This window comes from Apteryx rowi, unplaced genomic scaffold (assembly GCF_003343035.1).
Source record: "Apteryx rowi isolate R43461 unplaced genomic scaffold, aptRow1 scaffold_300, whole genome shotgun sequence".
NCBI lineage: Eukaryota > Metazoa > Chordata > Aves > Apterygiformes > Apterygidae > Apteryx > Apteryx rowi.
This window is the reverse complement of record NW_020449420.1, coordinates 180,052-197,229: the sequence shown is the minus strand read 5'-3', so window position 1 is coordinate 197,229 and position 17,178 is coordinate 180,052.

Below are 17,178 nucleotides of genomic sequence, written 5' to 3'. Positions count from 1 at the left end.
CAACACTGAATGCAAAAGGGGAAAAAACCAAAMCAAAACAAACAAAAAAAAGTTTTTTGTCATACCACATATTTGCATATGTCATCATGTAAATAAATATTGATGAATACCATCCTTTTAATGCTTAAGTTAATCAAGGTCAGTTATTGTTTAATGCACAGGTGAATACTCTAAATTCAAAATAGCCAAATAACTCCCTACTGGCCTATCGTCTGCAAGCTGTTGAAAACATTGAGTGCTGCAGCATGGTAACACCACGATACTACACCTAAAAATCTCATCTCCTTTCCCTTAGCCTTAGTATGTAGGTGCAACAGGTTTTTTGAAGACCATCTTCAGCATTAGGCTATTTGGTCTTTTTTTTCCCCTCCTCTCCACACAGAGATAAACAAAGAATAAAAATAAATGAATGAATTAAAGATACAGGTAAAATAACCACAACTGATATCAGAATCAGTTCCCTTATCAGCTAAACCAAGGAATGACCTTGGAACTCCATCAACACAGAAATTATCTTGGCACCTAGGTACTAAACAGGGAGTTCCTGCCCTTGGACAACAGAGCTTTTTCATTGCTACTTATTTAGAAACCCTTAAATCCAGCAGTTTCAGTTATCTGATAACCTGCTATAATGACATTACCTGTTCCAGCAGGGCTTGTTTCATCATACCTTCTTTATCTTCCTCACTAAATGCTGATTTGTTGTTTCTCTTTTTCCCTTTGTCACCTTTGACAGTCTCCTGCTTGTGGTTATTCTGGACAAAGAGAAATACGYGTCAAAAAAGAGGGGCTGTACAGTCCTGACAATGGATACCTGCCGTTCTTTCAGTGATGTACGTCTGTGCCAACGTATAGCTAAGAATTTTGATAAAACACATGTAATTTATGCATCTGTTTGAGCATATAAGTTACTTCATAAATACTTTTCATTGTGCAACTATGAAGCAATAAAACAGGATAACAAACTATTTCAAACTATAAAGGATTACTGTGAACACTGTGTATCTAAGGCTTTTAGTAACTGAGCTCAGCGTGCATGCTTGGGTTGATACTCCTAAGTATAAAACTCAGGGCTAACTTCAGTAGACAACCAGAATGAAGCTAGAATGCAGTCAGCCTTTAACACATTTTTCCATGCTACATATACTTTAAAAACCAACAGCCTGTTTCTGGTTTTCGGGCATCTCTGTTAAATTGGAGTTCAAGTTGTACATACTTATTAACAAGTTAACATACGCAACTGAAACTCCTCTGCTGTACAGAACAGAGTCAAAATCCTGCAAGCAGCACCAGCAAACCACAAAGATTTCCCCCTACACAAACTAAATCCTGCTGAAATGCAAGGCCTCCTGTGCCATGTGTGATACACTAGTTTATCAGGGACAACCACACCAGGGAGGCAGATGCAACAGGTAGGCAGGACCACACTGGGTAGGCAGGACCTATGGGACGTAGGCAACTGAGGTACCTCCAGCTCATATGGAGGGACATCCTACAGCAGTAAAAGCAGCACTGGTTGCTCACATGTAAGGAAGGCTCGCCCAAAGCTTTGATACAAAGGAGAAGAGAACTATGTTAGTTGGCTGAGTGTACACTGTGTGTTTTAAAAAAATCTAGAATTTTATTGAATATCAAGGAATCAAAGCATTGTCTAGAGGACAGTCAAAAGTAAAAATAAGAGCTTTTAAAAATGTTTCATCAAAGTCTCACTAAAGCTGAACTTGGTTACAGACCATTAGCATCTTACAAAGAAGTAAATGTCAGAAGAGCAACAAAATCAAAATATCACTAAACACATAAAAAGTATAAATGCAGAATTGAGACACAAATACATTCATTTTGCCCCTAAACTGTACACCACACTACACTAGAAGAGCTGCACTACCTAGCTGAAGGAGATGACTGTCAGACTTTCTCTAAGCTTTAGAAAATGGAAAGCATTCCAGACAAGCACAACACTCAGGTTCAGGATAAGACACTGACATGCTCTGATCTTTGAGATCTAGGCTGGAATGGGTTGTTTAATAGCATGAGTGCAAAACAAGTGAGCTCTTTGTCCTGCACCAACCTATGATCTCAGATCTGGCTTGGGGAACTAACATACCAGATACAGGAACATTTGATGCAATTTAGTGAATTCTATCTGTGGCATGTTCTTTTTTCTTGGTTTATTTTAAACTACCGACTATTCATGATCTAGCTCTGGCTTAACCTGATACTTTCCAGGGCCCACCAAATTTCTAGAAGTCATTCCAGGAAACAAACCCTTCAGAAAGCAATCCTCTCATCCCAGGACAGAAAGCAAACACCACAATAAATCATAAGAGGCATAGCTTTCATGTCAATGCTTTGGGGGTGCTCCCACACCAGTGCCTGAGAGGCAACACAAACCAATCATGAACAAGTACATTCATCTGCCCCAGCAGGTGCTATCTGAGATTTAGTCTGAACACATCTTTTCTGTTTGTGAGACTGAAGCCTACACAGAAATTAGTTACCATCTCACAGAAAAACTTGGCATTGTTGAAAACACTTCTGGTGCAACTTAACTTCTCTCTCTCTCACTGGTACAATTTGTCGCTATGAAAACCAAAAAATGGCAGAGAACTTATCTTGAAAGTCAGCGAATATTGACTGATACAGTGTATCTACAGAGATGCAACACAAAAGGCGCAGATAGGGCAACAAGACAGTAAAATAGAAGCGACTGACATCTAAAGAAGAACTTCTTGTTTTGTTTAAAAACAAACAAACAAACAAAAAGCCCCACTACTTCCTCCTCCCACTTATTTGTTAAATCCATCTGTTTGGCTAAACACCAAAGTACTGCTCAATAGGCATATTGCTCACAGTGGGAATAATCCTGCTTGCATTGTAAGTAATTCTTTGCTACCAAGGACACAAGCAAACATGCATAATCCTGGCTGTTCCCACCCTGCGGAAAGGTCTGCAGGCACCTGTTAAGTTGAGGAGAGTGGAAGACGGCCTTGGGACAGCAACTCACATCCTTCAGCCCCCAAGTTTAGGCAGGAACACTGCCTGGAGCTGAGAAATACACCAAAGATTCAAAATGCTGTCAATGCCATGAGGAAAGTTAAAAGGAGAGGGCTAAAGAGAGAAACTTAAAATCAGTGGCAATGATTCCCTTCATGCCTGTTTTCATCTGATTTTAAAATCTAGCACTTGAAGGATTCTGAGCAGTGAAGTGAAGCAAACATTTACAGTTCCTATCAAAAGCAGTGAGTGGAATAAGCATCCATTACACTACAGATGCAGATGAACACACTCCCAGACTGAGTTAACACTGAATGACACAGGGACCTCCTGCCTCAAAGAGGGAGAGGTTGATGGATGGTGTGGGTACTCATGTTCTCCTCTCCAGAAAGGCAAAATCACTCTGCTGAGAGTCATGTGGACAGTACAAGTTTCAGGGAAGAGAAATGGTACAACAGTGCCATGGACTGAGGTGCTCTTTGTTCTGTTGTGCCATGTCTCTAAGCACCTGCCTACCCTTTTTCATGTCACCCCTATTTTTCCATTTCCCCCCACCTCCATCTTGCAGCAGTTCCCTGATGACATCCCATTTGCCCCTTCACACACACAGAGGTTCCCAGCAGTACCATTCTGAATGAACCTGTAAGCTTCCTGGAGCAGAGTTCATGTCTTTTGTCTACRCTGGGCATTATTAATGGAGCAGATGTATAGATTAGTCTAAGTGTTAGGAGTCTGTGGCTATTTACCGACTCCCTATGAACACAGTTCTGGAGTTTATTCCTGATCCAACACCAAAGGGACTTGAAGATTGCACAGTGCGGCAGAAGCGTAGAAAGCAAAACAGAGAGGCAGTTAAACCCCCATGAGAAAACTTTCCAGAACAAGACAAACCTAGGATTCCTTTTAAGTTTGTGCAACTCAACCCTCCAGCTGTAAGGCCTAAGATTTTGTAGGCAGTATTTTTATTTTTACCAGAAGTTTCCATGCCGCTTGCAGCACCCTCTGAGTGGAGTTCGGTCTCAAGATAGATGAGCAACAAATCAATGGGTGCTTGTGAAGGAAGAAAAGGAAATAACATAAGCAATCTGAGAATGACATCACACAACGGTGAATTATACTGTGCAGCATCCCAGTGTGTACACCAGGAAAACCAGAAAAAGTTCAGCAGATGATTAATCATGTACATATGGTGGTGTACCCATCCTTCCTTTATGCAACCCAAATTTTGCCCCTGGTAAATGCAATTGCTGTGAAGTCACTGCAAATGTACTGTTAAACCCAAGGGTGAATCTGCTCATTGGCATGCTAACATTCTTATTTGATTAGTCATGGGTTGAATTATTTGCCTACTGTATATAAAATACTGTCCTGAATTCACACAAACCAACGCTGCCTCATGTCAATATTGCTTCACTTCTCCCATTGTGTTAGACAATGCAGTGACTACTTTTCTAAAGAATTTAAACACCATAGAAAGTACACTTTATAGTCCTAACCTCCGTATTGTATCACTTTGCAAATGCAAGAAGATTAAGCATAGATTTCTGTTGTGCAAAACCACCTGAATCACAGCACACAAATTACAACAAGGGCCTGAATCCACAGAAGTCCAAAGAGGTGCATGCTGAAGTGTAGCAACACTTAGCATTACCTCATGTAGTTTCTGGCATTCAGCACACAGACTGGAATGCACAGGCCCAAGTCAGACACCAAAACCCACATCGACAGTGTTCAGCAGAGCCTGRGGCTCAAGTTCTCAAGATATGCTCCCATCACTGGTGCAAGGACATTTTCCATACCCTGACTGCAGAGATTGGAAAAAAAAAAAAAAAATCCTAAAGTAACAAGCAGGAAGTACCCAAGAGAAATGTTTCTTAAATCTACACTCACATGTTTCACTACAAACCCTGATTTAGCCATCTCTGTGAGGCTCAGTTCTCTCATAAACAGAGGCATTTCACCGTCATCTCTCTAATTGTGAAAACTATCCTTCAAACTGGCAAGCTTTATGCAACAGGCTAGTAGTCAATGCGCTCACTTCCTCTGCATGAAGAGGTTCAGACCCACATTCCTTTACCCTCCAGGAGAGCAATGTAACAACCAGGCTGCTGACTAGACTGAGAGTATTTTACTTCTCTGAGCTGAGATGAGTTTATTACACTAGGAGAAGAGGATGCACGTGAGGCTCTAACTCTTTAGCCTGATATATGAACCAGGAAGAGGAGTCCTGCTTTTCATTTGCTTCTAAAACTGTGTGATCTCTCTTTTAATTACAGTAATCTGATGAGAAACAGTAATTCACAAATTTCCCCAGTAAGAAAAAGGGTCAGCTCTTCCAAATCCTACTTTCCTGCCTCCACATGAACATGCAGTTTTCCACATACACAAAGCTGCCCCTGAAAATTTAAGAATTGTTTTTGAAACTGGGGCTCCACGATACACCACAGTTTCACAGAAAAAGTATTTACTACTCACAGACAAGCAATAAAATACCCTTTAGGCAACTGTTCAAACTGTGAAAAGAGACTGGGTCACATGATCTTTATTTGTTCCCCTCACACATACAGATTCCTCAGCAGCTGAAATGCAAGAAAGACCCTATTAGCATGCTCAGGAAGCAAAAGCTCAGGTTTGCCAGCCTTTAACTGGAGCACAAATCCCACGTAGAAACACCCAAAGAAGTCTTCCCTGACACACAGTAACTCTAACAGGCACCTTAAATTTAACAGCATTAGAACATGTTCACATCACCAAATAGTCTGCATATTCAGATGATTTTTAGAAGTTTCCAGTCATCAGTGCAGGGAACTTGTAAAAAACATCATAGCAGGGCACAATAGACTCCCAGGAATGTAACAGCTGTGTAATTAACAACAGGTCTTGAACAATAAGGGAAGCTGAGATCACTTAGAAAAAAAGTATATGAGTACATGACTAAAGGGGATGGATTAATTAAATAATACCTAACTCTGTGCACTTGACTTCACAATTGAGGCAGGTGTGTGTGTGTGTGTGTGTGTTTAACTTCCTAGGTTGTTCCTTTCAAAAACAAAAAAGTGAATGCCAGCCTTCTTCCCATCTTCTCCAAAAAAGACATCGTGTGGCATTACACTGCCTTCTGTATCAGCTGTCAGAAGGAGCAGGACTGTCTGGCTGCCAACACACACCTGAGTGAAGGAAGTGGCTCTGTTGGCAGTTTCAGTTTATCACTTGCTACACAAGTCAGCCACTGGAGGGGCTGAGACACACAATTTACTTTTGGGTTTCACAGACCTTTGCTGACAGGATCTCTGAGCCACTCTAAATTCAGTCCCCAGTTCTGCCCATTCCAATAGCTGCAGAGTTTCCAGCTATCGCTCTTCGTGGCTCAGTCTTTCAGTTCCTCCAGCCTGGCTCTGTCCTCAATCTGTACCATCCTCCCAGGTATCTGAGCACACTTTCCCCAGATCTGTTACCTCCAGTTCTGGTTCTTGTTGTGTTTTAATCCAAACCAGAGGCCTCAGAGGCTGGCAGAAAGGGTACTGAGGGTTTAGGAATGGCTGCTCCTGCTGCCATTTCCTACCTCCTTGTCCCAGGAGGCAGCTGTGGCTGCTAGCAAAGTCCTGATCAACTCCTTCAAGTCCTCATTTTAAACACACTTAAGCAGAAAAAAAAGCCTTTAGAAAAACTTTTAAATTAATAAAGCCTTTAAGAATGTGTGCAAAGTAATAGATATTCTTTTTAATGTATCACTTGGTCAAATACAGACGTGTATTTTCCTCAAAAGAACAAAAAAGGCTGACAAGTTAAATGTCAAGTTTTTGTTCCAAAGCATGGAGATGTTAGACTGGTGCACTGAAATGGTTGCACTTTTTTGTTCTTCTCTAGTCTTACTCTTGAGAGTAACTGAACTATTTCTTTTTTCATTGGAATATATACATAATATATATTTTTTCAAGCCTGAACACTTGGAATAGACTTTCATCCCCTCTGCAGGTGGTTTAAGAGTTAAAAAGATAGCATCGGGATCATTGTGCAGTCCTAAATACACAAATACTTTCCCCACTTGTATGCTAATCTGGATTAAAACATAGCTAGTCAATACTGTAGTACAAATATTTGGCAACAGCCACAACCAACTGCCATTACAGAAATATATTAAAGAGAGAGCTGTTGGTCTCATGTAAATTTAATGTCAGATTATATTATCTGTGACTGCATTTTTCAGCTCAGCATGGCTTTGTAAATCACAGCATTTTATCTCCCACACAGCATTATAAATGTTTGCTAAATGCCTTAATTGCCCTCCCTTCATGCAAAGTGGCAATTCATTATTAGCTTACAGAATGTACTATATCTGGGAGATCATTTTTTCTTAATTCATTATTGACACCTTAAAAATACGTATTTTGCTAATATTCCTTTTAATAAGAATAGTGTCTGCTTTACCTCAGCAGTCTGTGATGAACAGCTACATTCATTTCTTTGTTACTATGGCAATATTACGTAGGAGGTACAGAAATGGGTTGATGCTTTTATCTTCTCCCTTTGTACTTAGGATATACTCTCTTTCTCCCCCCCCCTTCCTTATTTTTGAACAAAACAGCCACAAAGGGGGATATGAATCATTCAAAGAATCAAAACAAAGGTTGTTTTCTTAACTTTGTTGTTACATTAACTGGAGATAAATTGCAAGGCTATGAATACTATATAAACACCAACAACCCTAAAACAGGAACTCAAGGTATTTTCTTCACTTTGGGGAAAAAAAACTGAAGTACCCATGACCCACTATGCTTCCTTGTCAAGCAAAATTGAACCTCTTTGTTGTTTAACAGTACCCTGGCAACAATGAAGGCAAGAAAAGAGCTCATACAACTTGCTCTTCCCCCAGAAACAACTACAGCAGTTAACTGAGGCACATTTGTGAGTGGCAAGTGGGATGAAATCCCACTTTTAATGTGACTCTGTCTAAAGGACAATGAAAACAGGCTAACATATGACTAACAACAATACCTCCTCTGTACCCATTTGCTTCTAACTAGCGATAGCTTAAGGCAAAGAAAAGTGGAAGGCAGAGTAAGCCCTTCAGGTGGTCAATACAGTATGAATAAAGCATTCAGTCATGCTGGGTGTAATCAAGAGGTTTACAGAAAAACATCTCATTTGCATCTATTGACTCAGCCATCGGCAGAAACTCTCCTTAGTCATATCAGTCCAAGCAAACCAGATGAGCAAAGATCTCCAGCTTATGCTAGCCAAGCTCACTGTGAATGCAGTGGGTTAGGGAGCAGCCACATAAGCAGGTTAGCCAGCTGAGCCAAGAGGGAAGCTTTGCCACAGCTGGGTGTCAGCCAGTGGTAGCACAGCTGTTTGCAGGCCAGGTTGGCTGTGCTCTGCCCATTTGGGTCTAAATCTGTATTCATCCACTAGAGGTTAGTGATACTGTTTGTACCTGCAAAGTTCTTTTCAGATTAGTCATTCGGAAGTTAGGAAAGAGAGAAGATAATAATGAGATCTTTGTTTCCAAAAACCAGCTCTTCAAACTCCAGTAAGAAGTTAAGTTTAGGATTTCTAGCTTGGTTTGTTACAAAAGAGCACCAGCACAATATTCATTCAGTTCCTCATTCAGATAAGAGAGCCATTTGGCAGATGACTTTCTGTAGTCCTTAATTCTACTTCCACTTCAGTACTGCCTTAGACAACACATTTTTCTCCTTTGCCCCAAGCTGTCAAAACTGCAGACTTCTACATATTCTTACTCTCCATTCCTGCAGCTTTCGGCATTTTTCAAATAGCTGATCCCAATAATTTGCCAGTAGGGGTAGAGATTCCTGACTAGCATGTCTAAACCTGTGGACCATTAGCTTGCTTTTCTTTCTGAAATTTCATGAAACCCTTAGAAGTAACCTACGGATTCCAAGTAACCCACAAATTGCAAACTTTTTAACTCCTGCTGATCTATGAACCAGTTTATTTTGCCACATTGCTGTTAATAAATGCAGAAAAATGAGAAGTTAGCTAATTCAACTTTGCAGTAAGGCACTTCCCATGAGCAGCAGAGAAGCACTGTACAGATATAATATTTCATAAGAACACCAGGCATAGAAGAACAAAACAAAAAACAGCTTTTTTTTGTTACTGATTATACTTTCAGTACGATCATTAACGAGGTTTGCAATAGGGATGTGAATCCCGTATTCTTCAGTCAACTTTCCCAAACATTCCAAGAAGCAAAAACCACTCCAAAAGGTATTATAAGCATCAATACAAGTTCAGCATTTGATATTCCACAGTAATTGCCACCCTGCAGTATTGCCAGGTTTAATTTGAAGACATTATAGTGATTACTAAAGGTATCTAGGTCAAAGTATTTCTCATTTTGACAGAGGCCTATTGTAAGCTCTGTTGGAAAAACTAGAAAGTCATGAGATTGAAAGTTGGGGATTAGCATTTTTCTTGTATTCATAATTTATAGGAATCACCTGCTAATGGCATCTCATGTATTATCCTCCAGATACATCTGGCAAGCCAAATTATTTCTACTCTAAGATGATCTGCATAAAGACTCCACACAAGATTTTCTGAAAGTTACAAGCAGCTCAGTGACCACCTATAAACAAAAGTTAATTCTGCACAGAATACATGGTTTAATATAGTGATCAGTACAAAATATCATCATAGCAAATACTTAACTCCAGAGCACCATAACTTTCCTTTTAATAATGTTCATGCAGGACATTTGTGCCTGTCCTGAAAAGAAATTTCAGTCATCCCAAACTATTTTGAAGAAAGCATGTTAATGTGTAAGAAAGCCCACTTGGCTAAGATCACTCTCAAGATCTGTTCAGCACTTCACATGGTGGTAAAAAAAATTCCAAATGACATACAGCCCCACACAACGGTCTTTGAGAATCAACTGTTGACACTTTCTTTGTTTGCTATGAAGCTTGGCACTGAATGTGGGGGTTGGCAGTAAGAAAGGAGGAAAAGATAGGTGTGTTCACTATCAGGAACTATATGAGAAGTTGCAATACTAGTCACCACGGGAAAAAAGTGGGGTGTGATTGTGTCATATGAGCCTCTATTAAAATGGCTGCATCTCTTAAGACCTTCAGGAACCAGGTAGTAAATAAAAATGTTTTACAGAACTATAATTACTATATGGAGTAAGTTAAAAAAAAATCCATTTAAAGCCACAACTTCTTATTGAGAAATATTATCTGATTCCTGCAATGAAGTGGCAGATAAATATTCAGAATTGGAGGAAACGCACTCTTTTGGTAGTGCTGTACGTTGGCTGCCATAACCATTACAGTCTCCCTACCGGTCTGTCAAGAGAAACAGCGAAGATAAACAAGCCTGTATAAACAGAGAACAACATAAAGGCACCTTGTTAGAACAGCTAACCACAAGGCCAAAGTTAAACATACTTAGTGGGTACGTTATTACAGGCCTCATTGTACTTCGCTGTTACTGGGGTCCCCCTCACCAGTACACAACTCGGCCTTAAGAAAAGCCTAATCTAGTGAAGCGAGCTTCAGGCTAACGGGCAAGCCACCGGCACGTCTCCCTCTAGCCCGGCCATCCAGCGCCGGGAGATGCGCCGGGCAGGACCTCCGCGCTGGGCGCCACAGCCGGCGGGGGCGCACGGACATGGCGACGCGAGCGGCGTCACCTCGGGGGCGCCCCGCGGCGGGCGGTAACGGCCCCCCGAGAGCCGTTAGGCGGCGCGTTCTTAACGGCAGCGCGGCGCCGCCCGCTCCGTTTACGCCAGCACCGCACGGGTCTGGGCACCTTCCCCGCACAGCGTCAGTCCCGGCCGCCCCTGTGCGCGGAGGCGTCGCAGTTTGCCGGCGGCCGCGGGGGGTGCCCGGTACCTGGGCGCTCCCGCAGCCCCGCTCCCCGCGGCGCAGCCTGGGGCAGCCGATGAGGCATTCACAAAAAAGTGGCGGGTTTGTGGGGATCTTTTTTTTTTCCTGTTAATTGCAACCAAGCGTTTCGCGTGCGGAGCCTCCTTTCCCGAGGACTTTGCTTTCATTCTTACTTCTATTCAAACTGTAAATAGTGTCTGCGGATTTTTTTTTTAATTTAAAATATCAAGAGTTCTGGCACGTAGCACTGCTCCCGTTTAGATTTTGTACTCCGAAAATGCTCTGACGAAGCAAAGGCTGTAAATGAGCTCCCTTCCCCTCACTACGTGACTTACCTGATCGGCTGTTGGTAATGCACCCAAGGGCTGCCACTCAGTCAACCAAGCGACCGTTAAAAAATAACTAAAACTACTAAAATCTGCTCTCGTCCGCGCTAACCGAGACGCTGTAAAGCAGCTTGTTGGCTAACTTGGAGCAGTTTTGTCCGACAGACACAAAACCTGGGGCAGGTCGCCCTTCCTCCCCCTCCCGCCGCCGCGGGGCGCGCACCCGCGCAGCGCCGGGGTAACGGGCAGCGAGGCCCGCCTTTGCAGCGCTGCTGGGTGAGGCTGGTGGAGCACAGCAAGGCGCAGAGCTGGCTGGCTCAGACCGATGTTTGTAGGAGAACTAGCAATCAAGAGATAACGTTACTCGTCCTTTTCATTTGCTTCATTTCTCTGTTTAAATAGGCGCACTTACCCCTCCCCCCCACCTTTCACGCAAAACTCAGCTCTTACCAGCGCTCGGAAGTGTGGTGACAGGAAAGGTCATGAAACTGTGACATCCTCAGGACCCTGAAAGCTGAGCATCATCTGGGCCTGACTCAACAGTATGTTTAACCACAGTGTAAAACTAATTTGGGGAATGGAAATCATTTTTTATGATTTTACACACGTCGTGCTTCCACCTAAGATGTAAGCCCTCACAGTAAGAAGGATTGAAGATCGTTATCCCAAGACACCTTATTGTGAAACAAAGACTGCGTGGTTTTGATATCTTCAGTTAAAACAAAACAAAACAAAAACTTTAAACCATTCCAAAACTGTCAAGTCTTTATCATACACTGTAAAAAAAAAAAAAAAACAACTCTTAAAAACTGCTTCCAAAAAGACTTTAACAACCCTTTCATTAAAGCTGAAACGGACTAAAATATATCAGTTTATTGTCTATGGAATCATCTTGCCGCTATTACTGGGAAGCAGTGACTCTCTCTGAACTCCCTACACGTTGAAGCTCATCACCCACACCACATGCATTTTGCTGGCTTGCCCCTGAAGTATCTGTATAGTATCACAACATTTTCCCCATATGCTTAGAAGCACTGAGAGACTCTATAAATAACAAACTACCAGCACATCTATGCTGAAAGACTGTTGCTTCAGGTATTTTTCACTGAAGGGAAAAGAAAATCTGCCTCTCTCATATCTTGGAGGCAGCCTCCTGAACAGTATTAACTTTGATTCTGACTGAGCTAGCAGAAATTACAGGTAATCAGCATCACTTGAGACTTGTGTGTTATACACGTCAGCTGGAACTCGAACATTGCTGTAATTGATTGCTGCAAAATGGTGAATCCTCTTTCAGAAAGTATCAAAGCAAAACCTTCTCAAAGGCTCTTCCTCTCCTTACAAAACCACTGCTTAGGACAGTGGAGCTTTTCTTTAGCGAGAAGACAGAATGTACCTCTAAATCCAGCACAAGAAAACCCCCAAGAAACTAACCCTCTCAATCCTTCCCTCTCCCTGTTGGAAAGAAAGTGTTGCTGATTAAGACACTGTACTTCTAGTCCACTCACAAAAGAGCAACCAAATCCTGTTGCTACCATCCATCCATCCATCCACGAATTAGGATCCATTAGGCACAGCTGATAATGGCAGATGAGGCTGTGTTACAGCTCATAGGGAATAGTGCTTGTCTGGGCTTTAAAAGTGTTTTGGTGAGGAAGAGCCCAAGAGAATATAAAAGCTGTGCAAGAATGAGCTCTCAATTCAAATTTGAGATGAAAGATACTAATTTTGTCAATGTATCCATTTTTCCACTCCACCATTTTCCTTGAATTAAATGTATTACAAATACACAATAAAATATCATTCTTATCCTGAAGAGCTACAGTAATTTAGAAATGACTTTAAGGTACACTGTATATGAATGTCTTGATAAGTGATGTGATTTTGCTTTCTTTCTAAAAAACTTTTAATTCTTGTTCATTCCAGAATACAGAATGTGCATTCAAGTACCAAATGCTTAAACAATTTCATCTTCTTCACTGACAAATTCATAGCTAGTGTATACAAGGATTTAACATAAACCATCCATTTAACATAGACCATCCAAAGACAGTCTCATACCCATCAAATTTGTAAATGCTGGATTATGCAATAGCTTTACATTTTCCTTTGGGGGGGGGGAGTTGCAGGCCCGGCTGTACTTGGTACTGAATGCTGAAATCACATTGTGGGGTTTTACTATTTGTGAGCTATGTCTTTGAGGAAGGAATTCAGACCATTTTTGTACATTACCCCAGTTCAGGGCACACTCTTTGTTTCTGATCACTGACACTAGGAAATTGTGCATCACTGAGTTTTCTCTCATATCCCAGCCTGAATTTAGAGAGTGTAGGGGTGGGGTTGTTCAGTTGGAGAAGTATGGGGTTAATCTGTGTCTAGCTTCCCAATGCTTGCTCAGAAACAGTAGTGCATTTGACAGCATTTAATAGCTGCCTAAAAGACGAGAGACCCAGAGTATGCTTCTTCACTGTAAATCATACTGTGGAGGAAGGGAAACTATCTACCCTGAAGCAAATATTGATTATTTTAAACATCCCATGGCCCCAGCTGCTCATAATTCTCTTTCAGCAGCTAAAAGGGTTGTGAGTTGGAGTCACAGGTCCCCGCACAAGGCTCCTTGAGGATGTATACACTGTAAAAAGCAAATGTAGTGAATTCTGATCAGACTGTTGGATGTTATGGCAAGAGCAGATCTATGCCATCTGAAAAGTACTCCTGAACACATTTAATCTTTTCATCAGTACGCAATAATAGCTTTTCAGATACTTATACTGGAGTGTTTTGGCAGCTTCGGAGATTCAAAATTGAGAAAGCTGTTGGATAGTAACTTAGGAGAGGATCAGGCAGGTTCTGTAGAGACTCACGGAAAAGTTCTCTTGACCTTCATTTAATACAGATGCAGCAAAGAGACAGAAGACCTTTGTTTCACAGTACCTCCCTTTCATTTTCTGCTYGTGCTCACTAGCACGATGCTCTGAAACCACTGCTCAGGCAGGGATGGTTGGGGATGCTTCAGGCGAACCACGCACTGCTGAGATGGGGCAGTACCGCGATGAGAATTCACCAAACACATGGCCCCTTGGGCTGCCGTCCACTGACGTGTTTGAAGTCTCCTGGAGTCGGGCCCTTGTAGTGGCTGAATCAGAGTTTTGGTTCTTGACGCTTCAAAGGACTCTCAGTCTTTCAGCAGGAAAATGGCCCAATTAGTTTGTAGTATCATCTCTCTCGACATATAACTTAATTAATGGATCTTAGATGGCAGGAGCTGTGCCACAAAACATAAATACAATGAGGGTATATGGAGGGTTTTCACCACTGTCAGAATCTTCACAAACATTTTGGTCTTGTGAAGCCTGCAACTGGACTTAAACAACTATTATCCCAGATATTAATGAAGTAAGTAGCCTGTGTTATTATGTTTAATTTATCTACAGTTTTGAGGTACTAGAATTAATCAGTTTTCTTTTTAACTGAAAAAATACCTAGAGGTAAGCCACATGCAAAGTTCAGGAAAGTTATTGTTAGTATATAACAAATAACTTTTTCTGTCCTTTTTAATGTCACATAAGATTTATTGACCCTTTGGATAGAGATACTCAGAACACAAGCAATACCATTTGACATTAAAAGAGAGCATAAAAGTTAGTAAATACTGAAATCAACAAATCTTGATGTTAAGTTTTAGTGAAGGAGGTACTGTTCCAAGGAGACATATGACTCTAAAGAGCTCAGTGGCTCTTAATATTCAATGCAAAATCTAAGGGCCCATCTCAGGCCATTTCCAATTTTTATGCACAATAAACTATCCAATACAAAAGATCTTAGCTGCATGATTTCTGGGTATCTTTGTTCAAACTAATCCTTTAGAAGAAAAATCTATCCATGCACTTCTCAAATTCTCAAATTCTTCTAGCATACTTTGAACATATTCCTTTATTGTCAAAATTGGCTGTCCCCTTTAATTTTTTGCCAAGAGTCCTGCTACTAACTGTGTTTTGCTGCTGTTGTGCATTCATATTTATTGAATTTTCTGTTGCGCTTCAGACTGAACAAAGCAGCTTTCAGTAGGCTTTTTTTAATACTTCATCCTTTAACAAGTGAATCACTTTTCTTTGCAATTGGCAAAGATTATATTTGGTATGAAAGCATACAGCAGTTTTAAGGAACTTAACATTTGTGAGAGTCAAAGTTGCTCCCTTATAAACCAACATCTCCCTGAAAATACAGAGGCAAACTCAGCTACAGTTCAAGCTCTAGGATTTGAACACAGCTGTTTTACATCTGTGTTAGATTGGTTCATTATTTTTTCAGTGGCTGTATCAATGCATTTAGTTAATAATAAATATGTTTTTCAAAGCATCTGCTCTGTCATTCCTGAGCTTAAGAAAAGATTGTGGAAAAAACTGTTTAATCAAACCTGGAGCAAAATGAGATACTGTACAAAATGTAACACATTATCATTGTACCCAACGTAGCCATAAAAACACCCCCCCCCCCGAAATTTAATGAGACAGTCAACACAAACATCCTCTGGTGTAAGCAATTTACATCTCAATGAAATGTATAATTTCCAATTTGTAGCACTAAATTGCGTTTTACTCTGCTTGATAAATCCAATTTAACACGATCCTACAGGCTCAAATATTTCTTTATTTGCAAAATGCTGGCCATGCCGTAGTAAATATTTACTTGTTTCTTTTATTCTTATAAGTTCCTTAGAAATAATAGAGGAGTGGCAATAAGAGAGCGTTTCTGAGCCTGTTAAGACTTACCTTTTGAGCTGTAATTTTTCTACACCTAAGCCCCTCTCTCCCTCCTCTCCCCCCCACCAGCCCCTCAAGGCCAAGCCTCCCCCCGCGGAGGCTGCCGCCCCCCTGAATCCCCGCCCAGCGGAAAGATTAGATTATGCCTGAATTACTGGGCTGGAGCGGGGCGAAATCCCCCAAGCCGCGCACAGGACCTCCCCGTTTTGCTTGCCGGCGCCCCGAAGCCGCGCGCAGTCGGGGCGCGGGCGATGCCTCGGCCCGGAGCAGCCGCCCCATTGTTCCCCGCCGCCCGCCGCCGCCTATTGTCCTCCGCCGGCACRACCCTGCCGCTCGCTCCGTGCACCCACCACGGCGGCACCACTGCACCAGCGCGTCTCCGCCTGGACCGAGAGGAAGCCCGTTAGGAAGGGCTCATCCTAATTCTGCTCTTTATCCTCCCTTGGCCATGTGCCGTTATTGATCCCTCCGAGTCCCCAGCACTGCGTTTACTTGAATAGGCAGCCATGCAACGCCCACCGGTATCCACCGGCTCCGGAAGGTTTCGTTTGAAAGCAAGTTGCTAGTGACTGTATAAACAGCCGTCCTAAACGAGCAAATATTTAAGCAGCCCGTATTCTCCGTGTCAATTATCAGCCCATCATCCTCGTCTTGAGGGCACCTAGAGAGCAAGCACACGTACTGTGGCAGACACAACCAGACAGATTCAAAACAACCCAAAGCACAACTACCGAGGTGCAGCTACTGCAACACAAAAGTCCAGCCATTTATTCAAATAAATAAAAACGAACTTTTATATACAAATATACAAAACCATTATGCACGTCTTATAAAGTAGTTAAAAGTCGTAAGAAAAAAAAAGGGGGGGGGAGAAGAGGCGGGGGAGGAAGTCGACGCCCGGCTCCTCTGGGCGCCGGGGCCCTGCTCGCGCCCGGCTCCGGACGGGACCCAGCGCCGCTCCCTCCGCGCCCGCGGCTCTTTGTCCCTCGGCGCCGCCGCGCCGGGCAGCGGCGGCTCGGGGCCTCGCCGGCACCGGGGCGGACACCAGCCCCGGCGCTCAGAGGGTGCCCAGGTGCGGCAGCGTCTCCAGCCTGTCGCCGCGGTCGCGGCTGGCCGCGCTCTCCACGCCGCGCAGCCACTCGGTGCACTTGCGTACCAGCCCCTCGTCCACCGCGGCCCCCGGCGCCGCCGCCTCCTCCTCCTCGTACTCCTCGTCGTCGTAGCGGTGCCGGTCGTTGAGCA